The sequence below is a fragment of the Stegodyphus dumicola genome, chromosome X1 (genome assembly GCF_044657685.1).
Source record: "Stegodyphus dumicola isolate Sdum_Otavi_A_Nest chromosome X1, ASM4465768v1".
Taxonomy (NCBI): Eukaryota; Metazoa; Arthropoda; class Arachnida; order Araneae; family Eresidae; genus Stegodyphus; species Stegodyphus dumicola.
Genome location: NC_140780.1, coordinates 142,691,844 through 142,707,408, shown reverse-complemented (window position 1 = coordinate 142,707,408; position 15,565 = coordinate 142,691,844). Strand labels below are relative to the sequence as shown.

General features: G+C 35.7%; 1 long non-coding RNA gene across 1 annotated transcript; it reads left to right on the top strand.

Annotated features, from left to right (window-relative positions):
* Positions 1–246: 246 nt before the first annotated feature.
* LOC146993284 (uncharacterized) lies at positions 247–14,886 on the top strand. Its single transcript, XR_015038771.1, has 5 exons — positions 247–376; positions 474–542; positions 1,911–1,988; positions 2,235–2,300; positions 14,712–14,886. It is a non-coding gene; the product is annotated as an uncharacterized LOC146993284 (long non-coding RNA).
* Positions 14,887–15,565: the final 679 nt, after the last annotated feature.

The following is a 15,565-nucleotide window of genomic DNA, read 5'->3' as shown; positions in this document are numbered from 1 at the left end:
TGTAATCTTATTTCTGCAAAAATTCACGAAGTAATTGATTTTGATATCATTTATAAATCATATTTTTTTCTAAATAATATTTAGAAGCGTTTCATATATTCCTTTATACACAGTTTTCACTAAACATTGTCAGCTGTCAGCAGAATGACGTTTACGGCAACCATATTGCATTGCTATTCCGCACTCGTTTTGTTTACATTTATTTGTACTGTGGTCAGTTTGCGAAAAATATGTGAAAATATCAAGGACGACCGAAAAAACATCCTGGTTTTAATAAAAGATCCAGAATTCAGCGTAAACGTCGAGCTCAAGAAAAAAATATGAAATTAAATTCCCGAGATGTGGAAGATTCCGAACAAGCGGATGTTTTCGAAAGGTGAGAAATAATTTATTCTTTATATCGACTACCTCGTGTTTATGATTTCGTAGTAAGTTAATTCCGAAGTAAAATATGCATATTTTTTTTATTGAAGGTCAGAAATTATTGATACAACTGCATCTGTGTCAAAGGAGAATCATTGCCCGGATGATTTTTTTACAAAGTAATTTTTTTTTATGTGTGTGTATGAGGGGATGCTAATAATTGTTCAATTCTGTTATAACAATTTATTCCTCCATTCACACTAAATTGTTGGAAAATATTGAAAGGGTAAATTCCAATTCACAAGAAATTGCTGAAATAATTGAATCTTTTCAAAAGTATGAGCATGTTCTTGCGATCTAAATTGAATTCACCATCATTACATGTATTTTTGGAAATTTTATAGTCATATGTTTGCTACGAAATGCTTTGTCAGTTACCTATGGTATATTTTTACAGGTGTATGCACATTTATTCATGTGCTCGCTGTTCAACTTGCTTTTTTTAATTATGTCATTTACTTGGGTGTTAAAACTTTCTTTTAGCGTTGGAACATTTTATGATCATTTAGTAAAATTTATATATAAATATATATTATTGCTTGTTTATTTATGGTATTATGGTTTATTTATGGTTTATTTATGGTATTTGTCATGTATGCATGTTGTGAAGTGTAGTTTTTGAAAAATATGTCACAAATGGTAAATTCCACCAAAAGCTGAATTGAATTGATATTGGGATGCAGGTAATTAGAAAATATCTGCCGTGTATTTTGAGCGTAAACCAAACTAGTGCCAAGAATGGGACCAATACGCTCAGGCTTGCTTAGCCTTTTTGCCATTGTCCAAATTGAATTATCTCCAGTATAAAGGGAGTGAATGCTTTCTCTGTATAACAATAAAATATCTGTCTGATCAAAAATCTACCAATAAGAAACTTTTCATATGTTATGTGACAGACTTTCTGCAAACAGAAGTCCTCAGCTCTGTTCTTGTACATGTTTTTTAATTGTGGTTCAGATGTGTACTTCTCAAAGGAATTCTTCTCATAGGAAGATTGTCTGAACATTTAAAAACTATATTCTGCTTTTAGGGGCCTAATATTTTAGGCCCCTAAAATTAATATTGAAATTTCTAAAATGTTGAAAATATGTCATCTGGATTCTGTGCAAAAAATATAATCCCTTTTTCATTTCTGCATTTGCAATTCCTGCATTTTCTTTATTCCTACATTTTTTAATTGGAAGGAATTTCATTCGCAGAGCCCTCTAATTTATTCTTACAAATCATGCAGTAATGTACCATTTTAGATAGATATAAATAACACATTTTGTAATTTTTCTAAACTGTGGTTATACAGCATGATATAATAGCTACACAGGGTATGGCGAAACAGTATACAGCAATATCTGTCGCACTGTCTGAGATGGGTGGTAGTCATACATAGCTTAATGCTTAAATTTGCTATGTGTTATTTATTTATTCGTTTTTTTTTTTTTTTGTTTTTTTTTTTTAATTATGTTATAGCAGTTTATTTCTTTCATTCTTAGGTCCGGAAGTGAAAAATTTGACTTTTCTACGCCAGAAGTTACAGCTAATGTTCCTAAGACAAACCAGGCTTTCCTGAGGTAAGTTGGTTTATTTCTAAAATAGATATTAGCTGTGCATGATATTGAAACTCTTACAGTTACTTAGTTATGGTTAACTAATTATGTATTAATTTAGAAGTCAAGCAACCAAAATCAGCGTTATATTTTCAAATAGTGAATATTTCAAAATATGATGCTGATTTTGGTTGCTTGACTCTCAAATTAATACTTGGTCGGTGTGTTATTGTATCTTAATTAAACTATATATGGTTCTTTTCTTCTCAGTTCTGATCTGGACATTTCAGTTATTGACTCTGACGTAGAAGGTAGAAATACAAGCTCTCTTTTGGGGTAAATATGTATTTCTCTATGCCAAAATTAAAATGTCATCATTTATGTTTTTCTTTTATGGTGTTACATTATGTTGTTTACATACTGATAGCTATTAAAACTGTTAAATATAATATTGTAGCTATCAAAAAGAAGGGGATGAATTTGATTTGTACCAAATTTGGACGTTTTGCATGAAAGAACTTGAAAATAAAAGATTTTTTTTAAAAATATATTCATTGAAATCAGTGAAATTTTCAGACGGGACACTGAAGCAAATCAAAATATTTTGGGGTTTGATTCTTTTGATGGGAGCCTCATCAATAAGCCTACTATCTTTTTTAAATATTGCTTCTTTTTCATTGTTTTCATGATGTTTTATGTTCCCTTCATGAAAGAGATTTTTAATAATTTAAATTTTGTTAATAAAATATAACAAAATGAAATCTGTGATTATGTGGCTATTATTTTTTCCATATATATTTATTTGAGGAAAGCCAAAAATTTTATTATTTTACAGAATTTTTAAGAAAAATATAAGGATAAAATTTTTTAAATAATTCTGATTACTACCTTTGCTTTCCTCTCGTAATGTGCCTCAAATTAGAGCAATTAGACAACAAATTTAAGTCGTGATCTTTTTTTTCCAAGTTTTTTTTTTTTTTTTTTTTTTTTTTTTTTTAGGCTTAGGAGTATAAATTGCTTATCCCCACAAGACAGTGCATCTTCTTAGTATGCCATCCTAAGGTTCTGTTCACATGATGGTATAAATGTCATAGACGCATAATCATAAGGCACAAAATGTGGGAGTTCCATTCACACCTGCGAGAGAGGGTCTAAGCCATAGCCAATTAGAGAAGCTAAATTTGTGCATGCATGTATGTGTCTACAGCTTTCTCTCTCAATAGGTTTTATGTATATGCTCTGATTGGCGGACTCTTATATCAAGTCGGCACAAAGTTGAAAACTTCAAGCTTAATGCCCAAACTAGTTTTTGTGACATAGCAAGGTCTGACTACGAAGCGTTGTTAGTTGGGAATTATGACATTTATACAACGGCTTGAATAGAGCCTTAGAAAGCCATTTCGTAACTGAGTTATCCACCATGAAAGAGTTATTCTTGCCCCTCTGAATTCAGTGTTTACTGGAACACGAACATTTTATACTCAGGTGTAGAGGCCCTTCATGTGAAACCTCTGGCACACAAAGTACTGACTAATATTGCACAAGCAAATGACACTGCGAACATGGAAGCAGCAGTTATGAAGATGACTCATCTTCTTGTAGTAATATACTGGTAATCCAGTGTATTATTATTGTTAATTTATTTGCTATCTGTTGCCTAAATTTTTCTAAACCTAATTGCGAATGGGCTGCCTGCATGGGCGTTTTCATGGTTTTCCCCATGTATAATGTGTATATGAGCCATTTCCCTTAGAAAGTCCTCCATGAAAGCATCCCTCCTCTTAGGAAGATCAAGTGCTTTGCTGTCATCAAATAAGCCAAATTTAAACCTAATTTGTAATATTTATATATATTAATTATATATATGTATATATATATATATATATATATATATTAGCTTGGAGTCTAAGCCTCTTCAGGAGAACCTTAATGATGAATTTCTGTGTCCTGATTCACCTTTAATTATCGAAAGGGAAGATCGACGAAAGGCAAATCCGTTACCATCTGGCAGAACAATTTGCAATATGTCTTCTGTGATAGTGCAGGCTAGGACATTAGAGCAACATTCCCTAAATTGTAAATTTGGAGGATCATTTATTTTTGACAAAGTGATTCGACGTGGTCTTGTCACTACATATAACTATGTATGTGATAAAATTTTATGTGGGGAAATGGCAACAATTTGTTCTGATATGGAGAAAAGCAGCCTAAATCAGCTTGCAGTATTAGGTGCGTTATCTACTGGCAGTGGATTTTCACAAGAGGAGGAAAAGTTTAGCATCATGGAAATTCCGTATATGAGCAACTCGACCTTTGCTTCTTGTGAGCGAACTACTGGTAAAATAATACAGGGATGTGCACAGGAAATTATGTGTGCTGCTATAGAAGAGGAGAAAAGGCAGGCAGAACTTCGCACTGATAAAGATAATGATGGTTATCACTGTATAACTGTCATTGTTGATGGAGGTTGGTGTAAAAGAAGCTATGGGCATGGTTACAATGCTTCAAGTGGCATATCTGTGTTATTATAGGCATGGTCACCCAGAAAATTTTATTTGTTGGAATTCGCAACAAAGTGTGCCTTATATGCAGTGCTATTGAAGATGGCAAGATGCCAAATAAAGTGCACCTTTGTTGGCAAAATTGGAATGGGCCTTCTACAGGTATGAAAAGCAGTGCCATTGTGGAAGGTCTGAATTATCTCCAGTGTGTTCACAAAATACGTTGTACTCGACTTGTTGGAGATGGAGATGCTAACACAATGGCCAAAGTGAAAGAAAGTGTTTCATATGGAGGACGGGTGATCAAAGTAGAATGTGCTAACCATGCTGTTCGAAGATATCGCAGAGCTCTTGAGAAACTTCAGCAAAATACTGCGCGCTTCCCCAGGGCTAAAGGAATTGCTGAAAATTAAAATGCCACTGTTAGTCAGAGGTGCTAGAGTAGCTATAAAAGCTCATGCTTTACCTAGCCATTATCAGCACACACAAGAAGCTATTGATGCATTAGTATCTGACTTGAGAAATGGGCCACATCATGTATTTGGCAAGCATGATGCTTGTAGTGCTTTTTGTGCAAAGAAAGGTGCAGAGTTGGACAGCACATACAATGAAATTTTTTCCTCGGGTATGTTGCAAGCTATTGAAGCAGAAGTGGGAAGAGTACTGATATCGTGTAGCAGTACTCTTATTTGGAATGCCACAAATAATCCTGCTGAAAGCTGCTTCATGAGTCAACTGTGTAAAACATCTGGTGGAAAAAGAGTTGATTTTTCCAAAGCTGGTGGCATGAACAGGCGTGCGAGTATTGCTGTCATGGCCTATCAAAATCCAGCACAGCAGTGGCAAAAAAAATGCACAAAAAGCTGTAACAGGAAGTAGCCCCAGGACTCCAACTTTGAAATTCTTAGCTTCCAGAAATAAGCGCCATGTAAAACGTCTTGAGAGACGTAGACTTTTTGACACTGAGAAGAAAAAGAGAAATATGAGGAAAGCAGGACATATTCAGCAAGGTGGGGATATTTCTTATGGTGATTTTCCTGAGAAACCAGACCTATCAGACGAAGCATATGAATTGGCAGCTAAAAATTTTTTTATATCGATTGAAGTTCCAAAAAAAGATTCTCTTGAGGCCGTAATACGTGGACAGTCATCATCTGAAAGATGGCGTCACGAAAGATCAAGAAGAATATCATCATCCTTTTTCAAAGATGTTGCTGATAGGCGTCCAACAACACTCAGTGCTGCTTTAGTGAAACGTATCATATATAATGATAACGTTTCAACTAAAGCATTAAAGTATGGCTTGGCTAACGAAGCAGTAGCCTTAAATCAATACAAGGAAAAGCACATGGGAAAAAACATCAGACGTTGTGGCCTTTTTATTGATCCTAAATATCCCTTTCTTTGTACTTCGCCAGATGGATTGATAGACGAAGATGGATTACTTGAAATAAAATGTCCTTATACAGCCAGATTCTCAGCAGACTTGTCAGACTTTTTCAGCAAGCCTAATTCTGTTGGTCTTCGGATGGATGCTGATAATAATCTTTATTTACCGAAAAGCCACAAATATTATTTTCAAATTCAAGGGCAGTTAGCCATAACAGAGAGGAATTGGTGTGATTTATATATATGGTGCAGAGAAGATGCAATCACATTAAGAATACCCGAAGACAAAACTTTCTGGATCAGTTTAGTTCCAAAACTCGAAAAATTTTACGTGAATTGTATTCTTCCTGAGCTTGTTGATCCAAGAGCACCAAGAAAAATGTCTCTTAGAGAACCGAAGTATATTGTTGATGCTAGAGCACAGAATGAGAAACAAAAACAGGCCACTGCTTCTGTAAAACAAACACAAGAAAAAAGAGAAATTGAAATTTCAGAAGCAGATAAAATTATTTCATCTCCTAGAAAGAATGCAGGAGAGAAAAGAATCAGGAAACCAAAAATTATTTTTGATTTGTAATCAGTAACAAGCCAAGCCACCACACCGTAACATTTTCTACGTCTGAATAAAAACTATGCCTGCAACAAAGCATTATGATTAAATCCATACCTAATTAGAATATTACCCCATTTCTCTAAAAAAATATGTTCAAAAAGTCTCTGCTTTCAGTAATAGATACGTCTGATCAATTCTGCCATAATTCTATAATCAATACTTGAAGCTAGAATCTCCTGTGCTGCACTGCCATTGCATCTCTTTTCTGAATGTTTCATCATCCACTTCTCATTCTAAATATTCCTGTGTGCTTTCATTTATAGCTGCTAACTTGTTGTGAACATTTTCTGCACCACATGTTATATTTTGCAGTGTAAATAATGCGTGCAATCATGTATTTTGGTTTTAATCATCAGTAACTTTGGTAAAACTACATTTATGCAAAGAAGACTTCCATAAAGTCACAGTTTCTGTGAAAAAGAAAATAAGTTTGATGACCTCTGCCATAATTCAGTAAATAATTTTTTTAAAATAGCATCACCTGTGTTGCACTAACATTGGAAAAAAATTAAAGTCATCTCTTTTTTGAATGTTTCCTCATGCACTTCTGTTTCTAAGTATTCTTGTGTGCTTTGATCCATAGCTGATAACTTGTTGAGAATATTTTCTGCACAACATGTTATACCTCTGAACTTAAATAATTACGGTAAAGAAGTATTTTGGTTTGAATCATGTGTAACTCCAATATAAGTCCATTTCTCCAAGGAAAACCTCCACAAAGTCACTGCTTCTGTAGAAAAATAAGCCTGATGAATTCTGACAATTCAGTAATCAATTTTTGAAGATTACATCTTCTGTGCTGCACTGCTATTGCAGCAAATTAAAGTCATCTCGTTTCCGAATCCACTTCTGTTTCTAAGTATTCTTGTGTGCTTTGATTCATAGCTGCTAACTTGTGAACATTTTCTGTGCCATATGTTATACTTCGCTATGTAAACAATACCTGCAATGATGTTTTTTGGTTTCAATCATCAGTAACTTCTGAATAACCACATGTCTGTAAAGAAAACCTCCATAAAGTCACTGCCTCTATAGAAAGCAAAACAAGTCTGATAAACTCTGCCATAATTCAGCAGTCATTTTTTGAAGATAGTCTCCTGTGCTGCACTGCCACTAATTATTAAAGATAGCATCGTTTCTTTTGCAGAAAATGAAAATCTTTTCTTTTCTGAATTTGTTCTAGTACTCATGTGGCCTGATATGCTTGTTCTCTAAACATTCCTGTATATTTTCTGTGCAGCTGCTAACTTTTTGTGAACATTTTCTCCACCATACTGTATACACCTGCTTGTAAACAGTGATAGCCATTAAGTGATGTACATCTACATATACTTAATTTGAATACAAGAAATAAATATATGTCTGATGAACTCTGCCCTAATTCAGTAATCAATTTTTGAAGATAGCATCTCCTGTGCTGCAGTGCGATTGCTGAAAATTAAACTGATCTCGTTTCCGAATGTTTCCACGTCCACTTCTGCTTCTAAATATTCCTGTGTGCTTTCTCCATAGCTGCTAACATTTGAACATTTTCTGCACTATGTGTTATACTTCACAAAGTAAAACAATGCCTGCAGTGAAGTATTTTGGTTTCATTCTTCTGTAATTCCAGTATAACTCCATTTCTCCAAGAAAGACCTCCACAAAGTCACTGCTTCTGTAGAAAAATGTGTCTGATAACTGTACCATAATTCAGTAATCAATGTTTGAAGAGAGCATCTCCAGTGCTGCACGCGATTGCTGAAAATTAAATTGATCTCTTTTCCGAATGTTTCCACATCCACTTCTGCTTCTAAATATTCCTGTGTGCTTTCTCCATAGCTGCTAACATGTGAACATTTTCTTCACCACGTGTTATACTTCACAATGTAAAACAATGCCTGCAGTGAAGTATTTTTGTTTCATTCTTCTGTAATTCCAGTATAACTCCATTTCTCCAAGAAAGACCTCCACAAAGTCACTGCTTCTGTAGAAAAATGTGTCTGATAACTGTACCATAATTCAGTAATCAATGTTTGAAGAGAGCATCTCCAGTGCTGCACGCGATTGCTGAAAATTAAATTGATCTCTTTTCCGAATGTTTCCACATCCACTTCTGCTTCTAAATATTCCTGTGTGCTTTCTCCATAGCTGCTAACATGTGAACATTTTCTTCACCACGTGTTATACTTCACAGTGTAAAACAATGCCTGCAGTGAAGTATTTTGGTTTCATTCTTCTGTAATTCCAGTATAACTCCATTTCTCCAAGAAAGACCTCCACAAAGTCACTGCTTCTGTAGAAAAATGTGTCTGATAACTGTACCATAATTCAGTAATCAATGTTTGAAGAGAGCATTTCCAGTGCTGCACTGCCATTGCAGAAAATTAAATTGATCTCATTTCCAAATGTTTCCTCATCCACTTCTGCTTCTAAATATTCCTGTGTGCTTTTCCCATAGCTGCTAACTTGAACATTTTCTGCACCATGTTTTTCTCAGAGTAAACAGTGCCTACAATGAAGTATTTTGGTTTTATTCATCAGTAATTTAAGTATAACCACATTTCTGTAACGACCTCCACAAAGTCACTGTTTCTGTAAAAAAATGTATCTGATGAACTCTGCCTTATTTCAGTAATCAACTTTTGAAGATTACATATCCTGTGCTCATTACCATTGCAGGAGATATCTCTTTCCGAATGTTTCCTCATCCAGTTATGCTTCCAAATATTCCTGTGTGCTTTCATTTATAGCTGCTAACTTGTTGTGAGCATTTTCTGCACCAAGTGTTATACTTTTCAATGTAAACATTGTCTGCAATGAAATATTTTGGTTTCATTCATCAGTAATTTCAGTATAACTCCATTTCTCCAAGGAAAAGCTCCACAAAGAAAGATCTCCAATACAATTATTTACATTGTGTATTCTGATAGGCTTTAGAAATTTTTGAAAGTATTGGAAATTAATAACTTGGCATCGAAAGTGAAATTTCAATTGTACTGAGTAAAAAGACACGTTTTATTTACAGGAATTCTATTGGACATTGGGTATTTCCTGTATGCTACAACATGTGCTTTATAAAGCAAAAAGATACGTTGGATTTACAGGAATTCTATTGGACATGAGGGACTTTCCTGTATGCTACAACATGTGCTTTATAAGGCAAGGACATTGCTTAAGAGGGTATAGATATCGTTTGCGGAGAGGACTCCAAGACAGTGAGTGTTAAGTTGCTAGTTCCCCTCGCTTTATGTTTCGCCTGATACTGCTATAGTAGTTTGGTGCGCCAACTTCAGTTAGGAGCACTGTAGGAAGGCCTAGCATGCCATATGGTTTTATTGAATTTTTTACTGGTTTCTGCATTATTAATGAGCAATTTTTTCCAGTTTATTGTTTCTGAGATCACAAACTTGGAATATATATTCGAAAGTAGTGGTTCCTCTGACTGCTGCTGAAGAATGTGACCTTGATTTCTTCAAACACCTTAAAATGCTTGCTCATAACGATTTCCTGCAGAAGCAAAAATGAGCATCGGGAGATGAAAGTTTCCAAACTCTTCAAAGCAAGCGGATAGCATTGAACAGCAACCTGGGGATGATGAAAGTCATAAAATCTGGTGACCCTGCAGGCAAGAAAATTTAAATGATGATAGCTGCTATAAGCCGATCGACGGAAGTTCAGATTCCGGCAATGAGCCAAGAAGAAATAAAACTATTTGTCACCAGCCAGAAAGAGTAAGGAAAGTGTCTGCTAACATGAGAATGAAGGTTTTTGATGCTGCAAAAAAGCTGATGGAAATAGAAATGCCAGTACCCAGCCTGACATCCCCCCCCCGGGGGTCGACGTAGAGAACTCTGCGAAGCTACTGGCTAGGATCTGTACCTAGGCAGTCTCGGCCACGGGGGTATAAAATTTATGAACTTAGTGGTTCTGAAGGCTCTGGGAAAGGTCACTTATTGGCCGGCCTCAGAGTCTGGCACGTCCTAGCGCGGCGTGGTACTAGTAGCCTGGGGGTTTTTCCCCAGGTTCGCTGGGTAATGTCCGGCTGCGACGGGCTCGCCCAAGCGACTGGTAGGAGCATTAGACGACCGGTGCTGCCTGGTGTCTTATCCAGGTGGTGCGCTGCTCCCTTGGAGGGTAATAGTGGAGGTTGAACCTCCACGACGTGCCCAAAGGGGGAGTAGGCCTGCAGTGTGATTTAGTTCACGGAGCAGGAAAGCCTAAAACTTACTTACTTACTCACCCAGCCTGACATGTACACTGACAACGATGCAACCCAGGAGAATCAAGATAGATTCTGCTACACCAAACAAGTGGCTTGCATTAATCCTATCACAATTCAGGACTCCTGATTCAGCTGGAAGGACATCCATACAATGATATTTGAGAAGAAGATATACAAAATTGAGTATCGTGAAAAGATGATTGCTTATATCTTGAACGTGGATGATCCACTTGTCTACAAAACTCATAACCATGCTAAAAAATAAGGACATCAAATTTCAGTGCATCCTGCTCTCACAAGAGAGAAAGGTGATCATTAGAAGCCTTCCCAGCTCCACATGTTATTGCTGCCTCATGTTGCATAAAATACACACACTGGCCAATCAATAAGAAACCTTTCAGATTTTCATCTGAATGCATGCTAGGGATGAAATATCCAAATTTTTTCTATGATGTGGATTATACTTGCCAGTATAAGTAAGGTGTAAGAGTGCTTTTCATGATGAATGAAGTAAAATGGGGAAAAAAAGGCGGCAGATCGTTCACCATTTGAAAAAGGGGCTTATTGTTGGTGCACATTTAGTGGGGGCATCGATTTCGAATCCTTCTCTAAAAAATGTAACTGCAGTTCGAGCATAGTATGTAACTGCAGTTCGAGCATAGTTTTCAAAGACAGTGATCGGCGGTATCTCCGATGAATTGTACGGCAGAACACGGATTCAACTATCACAAATCGTCAACCAAGGCTCTTCCCAACAAATTTCAGCTAGAACTATGCGCAGCGAATTGCAGAGGGATAGGAATGCATAGTTTTGGTGCCTGTAAGAAAATCACTCAGTTCTGCCCGACATGCAAGACTTCATTTTCAGTGGTGTCGAGAAAAGACACTGGACATCTGAGGATTGGAAATGGGTAATGTGGTGGGATATTACATTATGTATTACATATTAAACATAAGTTATGGGTTACCTCATAACTACAGAAGGTTCCTGTTCGCTGCCGGAAAAGGTTGAAGTAATCTGCAATGTAAATTACCGACAATACATGAGCTTTGTTCATTTATGGGCATGATAAAATTTGATCGATGCTTTTTGAAAAATGCTGCAGAAACTCAAGGAGTCATACACGAAATGTTAAAGGGTGATAAAAAAAGATCATTGTAAAGTTCCATGCACAGATGAAGGTGTTTAGTGTATTTAATTATAGCAAAGCACACTAGGGATATCTGCCTAAGAGAAGGGAGGACTTTCTAAGGGAAATTGGCTCATATACACGTTACACATGGGGAAAACCACGAAAATGCCCATGCAGCCAGTCCGTTCGCGGGATTTGAACCTCGGACCGAACTACCAGTGTTCAGCGATTTTACCGCTCGGCCGCTGGTAGGCCTGCACAGATGAAGGAATTCACCAGTTTGAGAAGTGCAAATCTGATTTAGTCAATGGTGCCCTTTTGTGTTTCCCAATGGATTACCCTTTGTGTGCAGATGCATCAGACTTTCCTATAGGATCAGTATTGCAGCAATTGGACGAACAAGAACAAGACTGAAAACCTATTGTGTTCTACTCTAAAACATTAAATAATGCACAGAAGGTTTATAGTACCTATGACAGAGAATTCTTAGGAATATATCTTTCTGTCAAGCATTTTAAACATGTATCGGAAGGACGCAAATTCATCATACTTACTGATCACAAGCCACTGTCATATGCATAGAAGCAAAAGAATGGGAAGGCATCACCCAGACAACAACACCAACTTCAGTATATATCGGAATTTTCAACTGATATTCAGCATATTGATGCCAAAGAAAATTTAGTTGCAGTTGAAGTAGTCTCAGTTACTGGCTATGAAACAGTAACAGATGCTCAAGAATATAATGAAGAATTGCAACATTTAATGACAGGTAGTGCTTCACTGAAATTTAAATCATCTACATTAGCATTTTGGAAAACATTAAGATGTGACAGCTCAACAACCAGTATCTGGCCTTTTATTTTAAAGCAATTTAGACAACAAATGTTTCATCAAATTCATAATTTTGCTCCTCTGGTATCAGGACAACTGTCAACGAGATGACTGAAAAATTTATCTTTCCAAATATAAAGAAAGAAATTCACGAATAGACTTAAAGTCCTGTTAATTGTCAAAGGAGCAAAGTCAACAGGCATACAATATCTAAAATAGCCGAGTTCCAAGCACCTCATGCTAGATCAAGTATTGTGCAAGTTGACCTGATTGGGCCATTACCACCATCTGCTGGTAGGACGTATTATCTGACATTTATTGACCATTTTTCCTGTTAGGGAGAAGTAGTTTCTTTACCAGATATCACAAGAGAAATGGTTGTCAAAGCATTTTACAATCATTGGATTAGCAGATTTGTTGTGCCTAGTTCCATAATCTCAGATCAAGGAAGACAGTTTGAGTCGCAACCTTTCAAGAGCCTTGCAAAAGTATGTGGTGCTAAAGTTTTACGTTCCACTCCATACCACCCACATTGCAGTGGGAAAATTGAGCAGTTTCTCAGAACTTAAAAAAATGCAATAAAGGCTCACAGCAACATCAGATGGACAGAAATCCTTCTAGGATTCAGAGTTGCAATATGTCCTGATACTAATCACTCTGTAGCTCAAATGGTATATTTTATGCAAATAAGGTTACCATGTGAGTTTTTCGACTACCTACCACTAAAACTAAACCTGAACCATTTGTAACAAATTTACTGTCTTTTATGGATCAGCACCAGTTTATCAACTGCTAACAAACATAAAATATTTATGCATAAAGACTTGAGATCATGTTCTCATGTGTTTGTGAGAACTGATCGTGTGAAAAAGGCACTTGAATTTGCTTATTGAGGGACCATTTTTTTTGTGGTGAAAAAATATGATAAATATTTCCGAGTCTTAATTAAGGACAGACAAGTTAACATTTCATTGACAGACTGAAACCAGCTTATTTGTTACTTTCGAACAAATTACTAGAAACAGTGACTGAAAATAAAAAACCATTTCACATTTCATGTACCCAAAATTCTAATACTGTACCTAACGTCAAATCTATTATTCTAGATGGTATGAAAATCAGAAAATCTGTTGGATTTAAGGACTAATGTTTTGTATATTTTGCTATACTTCTGACATCATCTTCTAAATATTAGTAAATATATATCTGCATTAGTGATAATCAGCTGTGAGCACATAGAGCACCATCTGCAACTCATTTGGGTATAAACTATGCTAGTGATTATGTCCTTGCTTTTTCCCATATGCCATATGTTGCATGAAATTTTGTTATATGAATCTAGCTTCTTGTGAGGAATTTCTGTGATCTTTCTAGTATGTATGGTCAAGAATTAGGCTTGTGATATACTGTCATGATTTTGCCCACATGTTCCCTGAATATACTACCATTTCCTTAGGAAGACTTCCAAGAAGAATACTGTTGTGAGTTCTAAGCCTAACTATGGTTTGGAACTGTTTATAATGAATTATTGGGATTCTGCACATGTAATGTGGATGCAATTCTATTTCCATTTAGAAGATTTTCTGCAAAGGCAATGCTTTAGCTGCGAGATAATTCTGTTTTGGAAATAAAACTGATATTTATTTAGATCTGTGGTATTTATAAGGCAGTTTATCAATAGCAGGTAGCATCTTGCCTCTTTGCTTTGATCAGGGCCTGTGCAACCAGTGGTAGTCAAAATTTTTAGAATTTAGAGAATAGTGCATAGCAAAATTTTATAATTTAGCAGAGGGCACTGAGCAGCAGAATTTAGAGGCAAAAAAATGTTCAGAACTTACGAAGACATCAGCCAGCAGAATTTAGGATATGCAGAGATTGCACTGAGTGGCAATAGTGCCATATAATATACATTTGCTATCTGCATTATTAATTTGTGAAACAATTTCAGCTGTTTGAAAATGCATTTTTCTGTTAGAAATTTGTATTTCTTGCAATTTCTTTTTTTTGGGGGGGGGTCGAGAATATGGTGTTAAAAATATTTTATCATTTTCTTTTTTTTTTTTTTTTTTTCAGGTGAAAATTTTGTGCATGATTTGGCTTTCATTGAGACGTCTCTGGGTCAGGAGTTACTAAGGAAGAGAAACTTACATGCAGGTTGAAGCATGCAGTGTCAAATGTATAAGGAATATAAAAGATGCTGTATATTAGTATAAGTTTGAATAACCATAATAAAAAAATTTCTTGAAAATTGTGTTTTTTCTGCGAGTTATTAAAATTGGAAATAATTAATTACAATATTTATGAAAATTTTCGAAAATAAAAATACAAGTAGTATTTAAAAAGTACTGCAAAACTCATTTTTAAGTAGAAAAATTATTCTCAGATGAAATTCTTTCGATTATGCAAAAGGACTTTTTTAGTATTTGAAAGGTTCATTTGAACCCAACAACTGAAACTAACGTATCCCCAGTTTTTTGATACCAACCATTTTGTTGGTATCAATGAACACACTACTTTCTAAAAGCATTTCTGTCAATTACTAAGGGCTAATAAACAGGTGTTGAATTCTCAAGATGAATGTTGCCGAAACAGAAAAAAGTGTACTTCAGAACATTTTGCAGTAGCTCAAACAAAGTCACGGACCTGATCTATACTGTAGTCAGGGAGAAATTATTTCCCTTCCTTTTCTTTCAAAAGCTGAGTTTCCAAACGCACAACGGGAGGCCGTTGCTAAAAGCTGTGGAACCAGTTTTATAGCTATTTTTAGCAACTTGTGAGCTGTTTTTCAGATAACACAGTAAATCTCGGGGAGGGGGAATTTGAAATCATGATCACTGCCGGTACGGCAGAATTTAGGTACAGCAAAATTGTAAAATTCAGCGAAGCATCAAGCAATAAAATTTTAGAATTTTGGGGGAAGGGCACTT